This window comes from Gallus gallus, chromosome 2, assembly GCF_016699485.2.
Source record: "Gallus gallus isolate bGalGal1 chromosome 2, bGalGal1.mat.broiler.GRCg7b, whole genome shotgun sequence".
In the NCBI taxonomy this organism is placed as follows: domain Eukaryota; kingdom Metazoa; phylum Chordata; class Aves; order Galliformes; family Phasianidae; genus Gallus; species Gallus gallus.
Window position 1 is genome coordinate 103,748,108 of NC_052533.1, and position 12,534 is coordinate 103,760,641.

Sequence of the window (12,534 nt, forward strand, 5' to 3'; positions counted from 1 at the left end):
ATTCCTAATAATTAAAACCACATCTTTTCCCTAGTTTTGTCAGGCAGTTAAATTAAATCCATTTATTTCCCTTTTCTTTGTGATGATTTTTCATTCCTATTTTTAAAACGTTGGACTTCTATATTCATAAATAGCAAGAGATCTAAAGAAACACTGGAAAAAGACTCCACAGCTCTACTTTAGAAACAACATGTAAATAATGGCACAGATGCATACAAGTAAGGAAATAGATAGCTACAATGGAAATGTGCCACATGTCTCAGAACACATAACCACAACAGGGTGTCTCTTTTATGACTTTCTTAATGCACTGCAATATGGCTAGATATCAAAGGACATATGGTATATTTTCTCTTTAATTGCATATTTATTTGCCCTTGTGAGTTACTCACAACTTTAACATTATTTAATTGTAATTTAGACGCATAAATCTAGATCATCACCAAGAGCTTCAAATACAAATACGTTTCAATCAGATCTTTCTTCCACTTCTTTTCTTTCATCAATGTATGACAACGCCAATGTATTACCAGTGTATGACGACTGTCAATGTATTACCCTTTTTGTTTATGTGCATTTGCGTATTCTTTATTTCTTTTGAGATAGGAGAACACAGGGAAGGATGGGCCCTCTTCTGAAAGATTCTTAATGCTTCCAACTCATACTTTTTAATGGAATGTAGTAGGTGAAGATACAGGCCCCGAGTCTGGGGTCTAGAAAGTATTAACATTTTGCTCTTTGAGAAAGAAAGTGAAGGGAATAAAAGTAGAGTGGGTTTAGCCTTCTCAGGACTGAGTCAAAGTTCCTCATCACAAGAGGAATCATGTTTCAGTTAGTTTCTGAGAAACATGCAGTGTTTGCAATGATCCACTCTTTGAACAATTCTGAGGAAAAAAAAAGTAAGCTATCTCCAGTTTCTACCTATGTTTTCTAGCAATATTGCCCAAGTTCTTCTAGATTCTCTGGAATAGAAAGGAAAGGTGAGAGAAGGAATCAGCAGACATTCCTTTCCATGAGCAGGCCAATACAGAATGCTGAATCATTATTTTTAAATTTCAGATTTCATAATTGATGTTTACTGAGATACTCACAAGACAAAGGACAGCAAAAAAATGTTATGGTAGCTTTGTCTGCTTAGGCTTGTTTGATTAAAGGTCTCAGTTGAGAATGTCTTCTGAGAATAATTCCTGAGGTTTGTTTTTCTCAAATAAAGCCTTTAACATATTGGTGACAGCTCTATGTTTTGTGCATTTTGTGCAAAAAACCACTTTCCTCGCTCTGGTAAGTAAGATAGCACCAGACCATCTGCTAGTAGGATGATGGGTTGAATTACAGCCTTTTCTTTTTAGGGCACATCAGGGTGTTTCTGCGTGTGTTTTGTAACATCAGCAATACAATCAGGTAACAGTTACAGCCAATTCCGCGTACTTTCTTTTGATAGACGAAGATGGAAAGTAGCAGAAGCAAGAATTAGGGTTGTTGGTTTAACGTTTCTTTACCAACTGAACTTGGTGTCACCTCATGACTTTGGTGGGATTTCCTACGTGCCCAGTCTCCATGGGCATTCATGTTGCTGCAAAATGGAGCTAGCGTCTGTCTGTTTAAATGGTTGAGTCTCAAAAATGATTTAGATTCCATCTGATAAGCAGTAATTTGTTATCAAAATACACAGCAATATTAATGTGAGGGTAAATTATGGTTTTCTTGCTTCCCAAAAGGGATTGTACTAATGGTAAACTTGTCTTGAATTCTTTCAGCTTCTTGTTTGATACTTTCAATTTTGCATTGTACTTTGCATTGGCTATTGTATAGAATATTAATAAAAGTAGCACCTGAAGTGCAAGCCTCTACATTTTGCTAAAAAGTGGATTACTCAAACAGCATTGCACACTACAATTATATTGGTGGCTCTGCCATGTTCCACTGGGGCAACAACAAAACCAAAAATCAATGTGATGCTAAATTTTTATTCTAGTGTCTGCCATTTTAGTCTGAAAATATAAATATTTAGAATAAGGGCACTCACATCATGTTCAGAACTAATGGGAGTAAGTGCAGCAGCTGAATAGAGAAAATCTTTCTGTATGCTGATTTTATTCTTCCAAAGGTAATCTCCAGCTAGTAGGAATGTATGCTATAAATAAAGAATAGCAGAACATCTAATCTAAGCCTCTTTGGAGCTGAAAATTCTTCAGGAATTCTTAGATGTTAATATTTTATTTTAGAACATGGAAGCAAAGTACTGTAGTTCCTGATTTCTTTATTTTTTCAATGTCAAAAGCAAAGCAGAAATGATCAACCTCAGAAAGCACTGCCAAGCAGCAGTGAAGAAAGGATATCAGTGTTCCTGAATATAACTTCATATTCTTATCTGTCTAAGGCAACTTTGACAGTTTGCAATGAATACGTGCACTTTTCTGGAAATGCTTCTGGAGACTTTCACTTCTGCATTATCCTCAGCCTTTTGAAGTCTCGTTAACATAAAGGACAGAGGAAGAGACTGTACAGCTACAGGATAGTATTTCTGCCTTGTCATCGGAATTCTAATCAACCACTTGATGAAGGAATACAGAAAGATAATTATATCCCATGTAGTTTTCTTTCTCTGAAGAAAGACTCATCTCATGATCTAATTAAGACCTCCCTCATTCCTCTGTCAGTTTTTCCAATACTGCCCAGGATGCTCTTGTTCTTTGCCAAAAGGGCATGTTGCTGACTCACACTCACCTTGTCCACCTGGATCCCTACATCCTTTTCTGCTGGGCTGCTTTCCAGCCAGTTGGCCCCTAGCATGTACTGATACATGTGGCTATTCTTACTGAGGTGAAGTACTTTGTGCTTCCCTTTGCTGAATTTAATGAGGTTCATATTTGACCAATCTGTTGAAGTCCCTCTGAATGGCAGCAGTCACTCCTCTGGTCCTTATACTAATAATGCCCTTCTTGATGATGGGTGCCTCCCATCAGGCCCCGTGACTCTATGTAAGTTTATTTTGTATAAATATTCTCTAATCAAATCCTCTTCCACCAAGTTGTCTTTGCTCCAGAATATCCCACGTGTCTCTAAAAGTGGTGGTTTCTGAAACCTGGTCTTAAAGATTTAGACAGAGAACATACTGAATACTTCAGCTTTTATGATGTCCATTGTCACAAGGCCACTGCCCCATTCAGCACTGGGCTCATATTTTCCCCAGTCTTCCTTTTGCTGCTGATAAATACATGAAGTCTTGTGCTTCACATCCTTCACCAGATTCAACCCCAGATTGGCTTTGGCTTTTCTAACTCATTCCCTGCATACTCAGACAGTGTGTATATTCTTCCAGGATTCCTCCTCTGTTTTTGCTTCAACTATTTTTATATTTGGGTTCTGCTAGGAATTCCTTGTTTATCTCTGCAGGCCTCTTTACTCAATCTCCTGCTTGTCACGGTGGACCATTACTGAGTTTGGAGGAGCTGGTCTTTCAAAATTGGCCATCTCTCATGATCCCTCCTCTAGGACCATATCCCAAGGGACCCTTTCAAGCAGGTCCCTGATCAACCCAGACTCTGCTCTCCTGAAATCTCAGTTGCAGTCCTGCTTTTTGCTTTGTTCCATCCTCCCAGGATTCCAGCATCTCATGGTCAATGCAGCCAAAGCTGTCCAGGTCCTTCCCATCCCTGACATCCTTCCTCATTTGTACGTGTGAGGTTCAGCTAAGTACCTCTCCTTGTTGGCTCTTTGATCATCTTTTAGTGATTTGTCACCAATGCGCTCCCCAAGCTTTTTGCGTGGGTTGTGCCTTGCTGTGTTGCACCACCATCAGACAGCAGGAGGGTTAAAGTTCTCTGTGAGGGTCGGGGCAAATGTGAGACTTTTACCAACTGTCCGAAGAAGGCCTTCTACATATGATCGTAGAATCATAGAACCATAGGATATCCCGAGTTGGCAGGGACCCAACTCCTGGCTCCACACAGGACCACCCAAAATTCAAATCATATTTGTCCATTGTCCAAACACCCCTTCAACCCCAACAGCTTGGGGCTGTGACCACTGCCCTGGGCAGCCTGTTCCATGCCTACCTCCCTCTGGTGAAGAAACTTTTCCTAACCCCCACCTGACCCTCTCCTGATGCTGCTCCATGCTGTTCCCTCAGGCCCCGTGACAATCACCAGAGAGCAGAGCTCAGCTCTACATTCCCTCTGCTCCCCTGGTGAGGAGCTGCAGGCCACAACATGGCCTCCCCTCAGCCTCCTCTGCGTGGGGCCAAGCAATCCCAGGGACCTCATACACCTTGCCCTCTAGACCCTTCACCATCTGTGTAGCCCTCCTTTGGACACTAAAAGTTTTATATCTTTCCTATATTGTGATGCCTAAAACTGCACGCAGTGCTCAAGGTGAGGCTGCACTGGTGCAGAATAGAGCACTGGTTGTACTTCTTCCTGATCAAGTACACACACCCCGAACAAGTTCACCAGTGCTGTTTTGCACCACTTGTTGTCACTGAGGTGCTGTATAAGAGAAATGGCACCACTGGTTATTAGTAGTGACAAGACTGTGTCTAATCTAGTTTTGGACAAATGTAATTGAGTTGACTCCTCATCCATCCCAGGGCAGAGCTCCATACTCCATTTCTGCTGTGGTCTCACATAAACAGCATTTGTTTTTGTTCTCTCCTCTCTGCTCATTTTTTATATCCTCTATATATTGCTCTTTAAATTATAGAAGAAAAATAACATTGCCTTTTAAAACTGTGTTCTTTAACTTTCTGTATGTAAGATTTCTCAAAGTCACCGTATATTTTATCAGAAGCTCTTCAAGACTAATTCTTCTGGTAAATAAAAAGCAATAAATTATACAACGAAATACAAATCAGGGAATACAGCTTTATTTGTCCAAAAATAGATTACACAGAAAATCTTGTCACTCTTAATAACCAGCAGTGTAATTTCTCTTATACAGCACCTCAGTGACAACTAAACGCAGCAAAGAAACAATATACTTAGATTCCTGTAAATAACATCTGTGAGTATTACTGTGCGTGAAACCAATTTGGGAAAATATACGCTAACTGAAATCTTGTTGTATTGAATGTACATTTATTGTTCTCCACTTTTAATGTCTGGTATTCTTGCTGCTTGCTTGCTTTTTTTTTTCCTATTTCCCAAGTATTTTCAAGGATAAAATTATTATGACTGTTGATCCAGTTGCAAGGTGAGGATATTTAACACTTCTTACACGCACCGCATATACATTTCACTCTTAGCTTGAAATGAGAGATACAGAATATTCACATTTTATAATATTTTGGAAGAAACAAAAATATACTTATGTTGAAGATATATATTGCTTCATTTGTATCATGGTATTCGTCCTCCTTCCAGAAGGGGCTGTTTCCCTTTGCCCCCATTTGTGTATTTCATATGTGCCTAGTAATTCAGTCACCAGGACTATGTAAGGCACAGGACTCACCGAAGGGTAAATCTTGTTTCCTTTGAAAGCTTACTCATTTATATCTTTCTGTCCTGAGTAGTTCCATCATCAGTAGAAACAGAGTAGGTACGTATTTTCAATAGCCAAAACAGATTAAGATATTTTGAAGTGTTTCCTTTACCTAGTCCAAATTTCTAACATAGACTATTCAGGAACAGAGAACGGCTGTTTGAAATGATAATGTCTTCAATCTGTGTTACTGTACAGATGCATATATATATATATGTATATATAAAATATGTATTGGTTAGGCAAAATGTTGCCTAACCACTCCTTCCATGAAGAAATTCTTCCCAACATCTGATCTAAACTTCCCTGGTGCAACTTGAGGCCATTCCCTCACATCCAGTGAGGAAAAACTGTTTGGATATTGCCCTGGTGTGCAAGGTGTCCTCCTGCCTGCCCAGGAGGACCTGCCTGTGTGCTCACAGGAGCAGGCCCGCCAAAACATGCTGGGAAGGAATAGGAAAAGCAGGTAGTACACACAAATAGATATTGAGAAAGCAAAGGAAGGGGCACTTATATGCTATTTCAATCACGCTTGAGACTTTCAGCTCAAAATCCTAGTTAATCGCTGATCAATAACACCATTCATTTATTTTCTTCAGCCCAATGTCAGACCTGACAAAGCACTGCTCAAAATTTCCTTTCTAAAATTTGTACATTTATATCTTCTAAGAAAAATGTTTTATGAGAGGAAATACTAAGGTTCAAATCAACCACTAAAAAAGCTTTATGCTCTTTATCAACTTTATCTTCTTATCAGCTGTTGAGTTGTTGACTCTAGCATCCTCTCCATTAGTCCTTCTTAGAAGTTTTCAAAGCTGCAGTCCTCACGTTCTTTTTCTACCAACATGTGAGGAAGGAGCTTCTCACAAATGTCTGCAGTACATCACCGTCTACCTTCAAAACTTTTCACCACTGAAATATCCATGAAACCAGGGACAGCACTTAAGTTGCAATTTGGCATTACTCTATAGCAAAGTGAACCTCACAGCTAGTCATTCTCAAAAGCCATGTTTTCCTGCAGCCACTCTACACTCACCCGTGGCCGCATGTTCCCACTTTGCCTCCTGTGCCATCACTGTTACTCATCTGATGTTGTAATGAGATGGTTAAAGAAGCTAAAATAGCACAAAAACAATTGCTTTTTTATATGAGTAGTTTTATACCTGTTGTATTTCATGAATTGGGAGCAGATGAGTTTCAGTGTCAAAGCAAGGGAAGACAATTACTGGGGCAGAAGAGTTGAGCAGAATTGCCCTTCTTTGTCAGCAATTAACTTTTAGATCAACTTAGCCATGATTGCAGCTATAAACACCTAGTATAGTGAGAATACTGGTTATCACATTGATCTGTGTTGTCTCTTTGCAGCTGTGTCTGTAACCACCTTATTTCCTTTATCTTCTACTTTGTTTGTGTTTTGTTCAGGGGTTGCATCTGTATTGACTTTGTAAACCACAACTTTTGCAACTTTTTGCTGTGATGTTTACCACAGTGTATCTTTTTTTCCTTCTTAACAGATGCCAGACATTACTATTTATTGCTTGGTGAGGATGATGCAGCCTTCACAGAACTGTATGTCTAGAAAAGGCTTAGTATTATAACACTTCAACATAATATAAGTTAACATTGAAAATTAGAACAATGTCTTTATTCTGATATAATAGTTTGGAATTTTAGTGCTGGATACAGCTGTGTTGGATGCACATATTATCTGTCAACATCCTTCAGGAGAAAATAATTGTAAGGGAATTGTATGGAAAATGTATACACTTGATGATCACGTCTATTTGGCCTTTGCAGGTATTTTTCCTGGTTTTATTACTCTACAGTATGTTCTGCTGAAGGTTTGGGGTATGAAAAAGTCCTTTAAAGACTGCTCTTGTGAAAAGCATTGTGGAGATGGACACAGTGGTTTGGGAGCTCGATATTAGGAAATTACAGAATCACAGTGTCAGGAATTGGAAGGGACTTTGAGTTCCTACATAACTGATCTCAGAGTAGCAGAAGGATTCTTATGAGACCTGTGCAAAATGTTTTGATCTTTAAAATTTGTTGACCCCTTGTTAATTTCTTTAACCATCTTAGGCAGGTCTGTTTGTATCTCATCAGCCTGAACAAGCCTGTTGGCGAACAGAAGCAGCTCTGGACTGGCTGCAACTGCAATACGCAGACCAGGGGAGGGTGGGGGCAGGTAGAGAAGGGCAAACCCAGGATAACACTGGAAATATCATCCCACTGAGAATTTGAAGATAAGTTTGGGCTTGAATCTTTGTTGTTGTCCTCCTCTTCTGCCCTGAGAACTACTTCTGGATATTTCCCTCTCATTTATGAAACACCTGCACCATATATGAAGCAATCCCTGTGAACATTTGCCTCCCCAGATATTATATTTCTTCAGATGAAGATTGAATGTAGGGAAGACTGCATGGAAACTCAGCAAGCTGATTAGCAAACCTGCCTGGAGCATGCATCTTATCTCAAAGTAAAGTTTCATGGGACCTTTAAACTGCCTGGTTGTAGCTAGTTGAGAGACAAAGGCTATGCTCTTCCACTGTCAATTGAGGTGGCTTTGCTGCCTGGCTAAGGCATGGTAAGTCAGGCTGGAAGTGAGACCAGCAGAAAGATAAGCCAAGAAGAAAAGTTTTCCAGCAGGGTCTCACCCAGGCTGGGCAAGAGACAGCCCATACACGGGGAACTTGTATAGCACTGACTTAGGTAAGCCTGCACTCTCACATACCTGGTGTGTTCCTGGGTGCTACTCTTTCTTCCTGTGTAAGTGCCTGGCTTAGAGCTGACATTTTCTCCCCAGTGCTGCCTCTGATGCTTCACTGATTCCTTGTGAGTTGACTGAAATCTTCCTAACTCTGTGAGGGTAAGTGAGAGTGAGGGAAGAAGTTTGGAAGTCTTATTTTTGGTGGCTAAACCATTACTATCACTCACTGAGACTGCAGTTTGATGTTAGAGCAAATTTTAATACCGTGCATGCAAGCTGCTATGGAAGAAAACTCAATCATTCATCAAAATCCACTGATTCATTAAAAAAAAAAAAAAAAAGTTGTATGATTGCAAATTGCATGATTGTTAAATCCAGTTCAAGGGAAGCTGTGCGACTGTATATATAGAATTGGCTGGGAAGAATAGAACTGCTGCCTTTTGTGGCAATCTCCAGTTAGGTGGTGCTGTCAGGATGTGAAATACTCCTCTTAGCTTGCTTTTGAAATGGATGAAAACTAAACTCAGACTGTCAAAAAAAAATCAGTTATGAGTTGGGTCAACACCCGGATCTGGCTGCAGAACAGCTTTTCCTGGCACAGGGAGAGAAGAAGGCATAGTTAGGGACAGGAGTTGGGGGAATTTCCTCTCTTGATGGTGGTGTGGTCTTAGGTTGGCTGATACCGACCAAGCTACTCCCTCAGAAGGGTATTCCAAGGGACAGGAGAAATTTTCAGCTGTTTATAATAATTGGCTCAGCGAAATGAGTCAACTTTTTTTTTTTTTTTTTTTAAATGTATGTTTTAATTTTGGAAACGAGGTATTTTTAATGGCCTCACAAGCAGGCAGATTTGCAAAAGGATGGGAGGATGCAGAACTACGCCAGTGAGTGGATAACTGAATAGGAAATTGGGAAATCATACACCTCCTCAACTGGCTTTACTTTTAGGCAAATTGAAATGTGAAATTCTGCCTTGGATTTTTTACAGTGGTTTGTAATGAAGAAGAATAAGGATGTACCTCAGCAACTCTCTTTTGTTACATGCTGTAATGGTGCTACCAGCCCAGTTTCATGGTGCAGTGGGGCGGAAGGAGTGGTACAATGCATGAGGTATACATATACAAATACATGAGGTATAGTACAGTAGGGAGCCAGCTATTTTTAATGTTTTTTGGAGGGTCTAAGTCTATATTTAATTCTGCAAGTGAACTTTCAGTAAACTTAAAAAACAAAACCAAAAGCTTTTATGTTTATGAATTTTATTTAAAATTTCTCAGAATGGCAAAGTTACTTCTGCATGCCCTCTTATATTTGTGTTTTGGTCGTCACCCGTATTGCTTTTTCAGCAGTTTCTGACTTAAATCATTACAATAATTTGCTTCTTGAATTTTGACTTTTTCTTAACTAATGAAAGAATCGTTGTGATTTCTTTAGATTTATGCTTATGTTGTCAGCTAATGCTAGACTGGTGATTTACAGCACCATAAACTGTCTCTTAAGGATCCAGGAACAGTTGAATACATCTCATACACTACTGCAACTCTTGCAGGTAAGCAGGTTGGACACTTTCAGTCTTCTGTGCAAACGCAGCAGGTGATCCTTAGCATTGAAAACAAACCAGTTGTTTCTGTTTTTATCTGTAAAAAGAGGAAGTCAGTTTGAATTGTCTTTGCATGGCTTCTTTAAGAACAGTTTTTCACAAGAAAATACTAGCTATTACCAGCTTTTTTTATTTTAAAGAACATCAACAAACACAGCTGTTCCTTTTGTATAGATCTAGTGGAGAGCTTTCTTGCGTAAGCTGGAAATGATAATGCAGAGAGAAGGACCGAAAAATATTACTGTATAAAAAAGTTGAGCTGAAACTGTAAACTTACAAACAACAATGAAATCTCTTTCTGAAGAGAGCAGTGTGAACAGCCAAAGTGAACTGAAAACTAGTAGATACATTCATAATTTCTAATGTTGAAGACAAGTGCAAAACCTGTAGCAGGCTGATTGATTGCAACCATCTGAGATGCTCCTTTGAATCTGTTCACAGCTGTGCCTGAGGTCCTGTTAAAGGATAACCTGATTAAGCCTTAATTTCTGTAGTCTCTGTGATTTTAACATGGAACAATTACCAATTCTACCTCCATTATTTCTGTGTGACTTGAGTGGATTTGCTCAACTGGAACGCTATGAACTAACCTCTGATTATTAAAAATAATCTGTTGGTATATGAGAAATTAATAACTCTGTGGTGAACATCTGTATCTAGCCTTTTCAATCCTGTGTTTTTCTTGTATATTGGGCCAGCATCCTAATTTTATGGGATGCCAATACAGGTCAACCTCCTCATGGTGCTGGCCATAAAGCACTGGCTGTAGACCTTTGGGTACGCCTGTCTTGATTGTGGGTTTTGATAGTAGTGGGAGTCCTGGGTTGCACCAGGCAAATTTATCTAGTATCTAACAGTTTTGGAAGGTGTCAATTATATATATACCTATATATATGTATATATGTACATGTATAAATGGACTGAATGGACAATCTCTTCTATGCAATAAAAGTGTTTGTGTAGTCAATGCATTTCTTTAAAGGTGGATGTTGAATTCTGAATAAAATACCAGCAGGATTAGAAAATTCACGTGAGCTAGAGAAGTGTATTTGCGTTTGGAAATAAACTTATAATAAGCTACAGCAAAGATATATGAATAGTTTGTAAAAGATATATAAAGCTTGATGCTCTCCTCAAAAAATGGCAGTCTGTTCACATAGCAAACAATAAGTAGATTCCATCTGAATTTTTCTTTTTCTTTTTTTTTTTTTTGTGTGATTCTTTTGTTCACTTGTTGCTTTTTATAGAAACTTTTCTTTCTGGATACTGAAAATTCTCACACAAACTGTATTTGAAGGGACACAAAAGCAACTAAGACATTGCAAGAAGTTTTGTGCTAGTGGATTTTGAGTCACCCCTTGCTCTTGATCATGGGTTTCACAACTTACTTGAGCAGGACTGGGACACATATGGTGCAGGATCCTTTGTGTGTAGAGTGTAAATGAAAAGATCTCCCTTTCAGAGGTGCAGCTGTGCCATTGGAAAGAATAGCGAGAGAACTAACTTGGGTGGGTTATACTTAGGTTTCTAGACCAAGTAGATAGAAACTCTTGAGTGTATTGATTACTCACGGTAGAAGTGTCCAAGAGTATGTATTTTATTAATTGTTATTAAAGGAAGGCAGACTGAGGTAGGGTTTAGGAAGCACTCTCGCACTGAAGAAGTGGTTGAAGAACCTGGCTACAGCCTGTACTTTGTGCTCAGATTATTTACCACTTTAATTTACTGGAGTAACTTCATGGCTGGCTTTGTGCCTACTGGCTGCTGAAGGCTCTTACAGTGCATGAGCTCATGGGGTTCATCTTCATTACTGAACAAGACTGCCAAAGGCCAATTTTTGTCCCTAAGAGCATGCTTTTGTACCAGGCTCTCCTTATCTCTGGAATCAATCATCTATATTCTAACTATTCCTGACTGCTCAGGCGTTGTCTGGGGGAGGACTACTTAGGCTGAATGAAAGGATGCCACAGACTACTGTAGCAATAGAGATAATCCAGCTTTACTGTCTGGACCCCAGGACTGATAGCTTTTCTGACATAGGTGACTGAAAGCTGCTGCAACAGATTGATCTCTCCACCACAGTAAGAAGCCACGTCCACCTATTCAGAATGCCTTGGCTTAATTCTCTTGAACAGTATGATACAGGTATCTTTTGCTCTTAGAAGGACAAGAGGTGGGAGAAAGATTGTAAGTCAACATATTTAAATACTGTCTGTCCTTTCTTATGTGTAAATCAGGAAAAAAATCCTGTAAAATGGATTAAAACTCTCCAAACCTATAAGTGTATGTGAAAAATCAAAGAACATGTTTACTTTGAGGCAAAGTACTGAAGGGTATAATAATCCTTTAAAGTCTTACACAAGTTGTATTTATGTTTCAGTGTACTTCATAAATTTCTTGCTGTCTTTGGCCACCAGTGAAATTAAAAATCAAAACAAAGTTAAATAGTGACTATCACATATGTACTGGCCTATCTTTGTTTCCAAGTGGATAGTGTTAATACATGCTTTTCTCATTGGTATTCTAGTTTTATCAATGTGACATTTTTGTCCTTTTCCAACACATCTTAAAGCCACTGATGGCTTTTACATAGCTGCTAGTGTTGACAAGTAAGTAAGCACTTCATGTTGTCTTTACTTAGGAAACTCTGTGGAGGAAGTTAGCTTTTACATCAGCACCTTTCATAGATCAGGTAGTAGCTATTCTTGATGTTACTGTGATCTCCTTGGTGGTTACAGACAAAAGG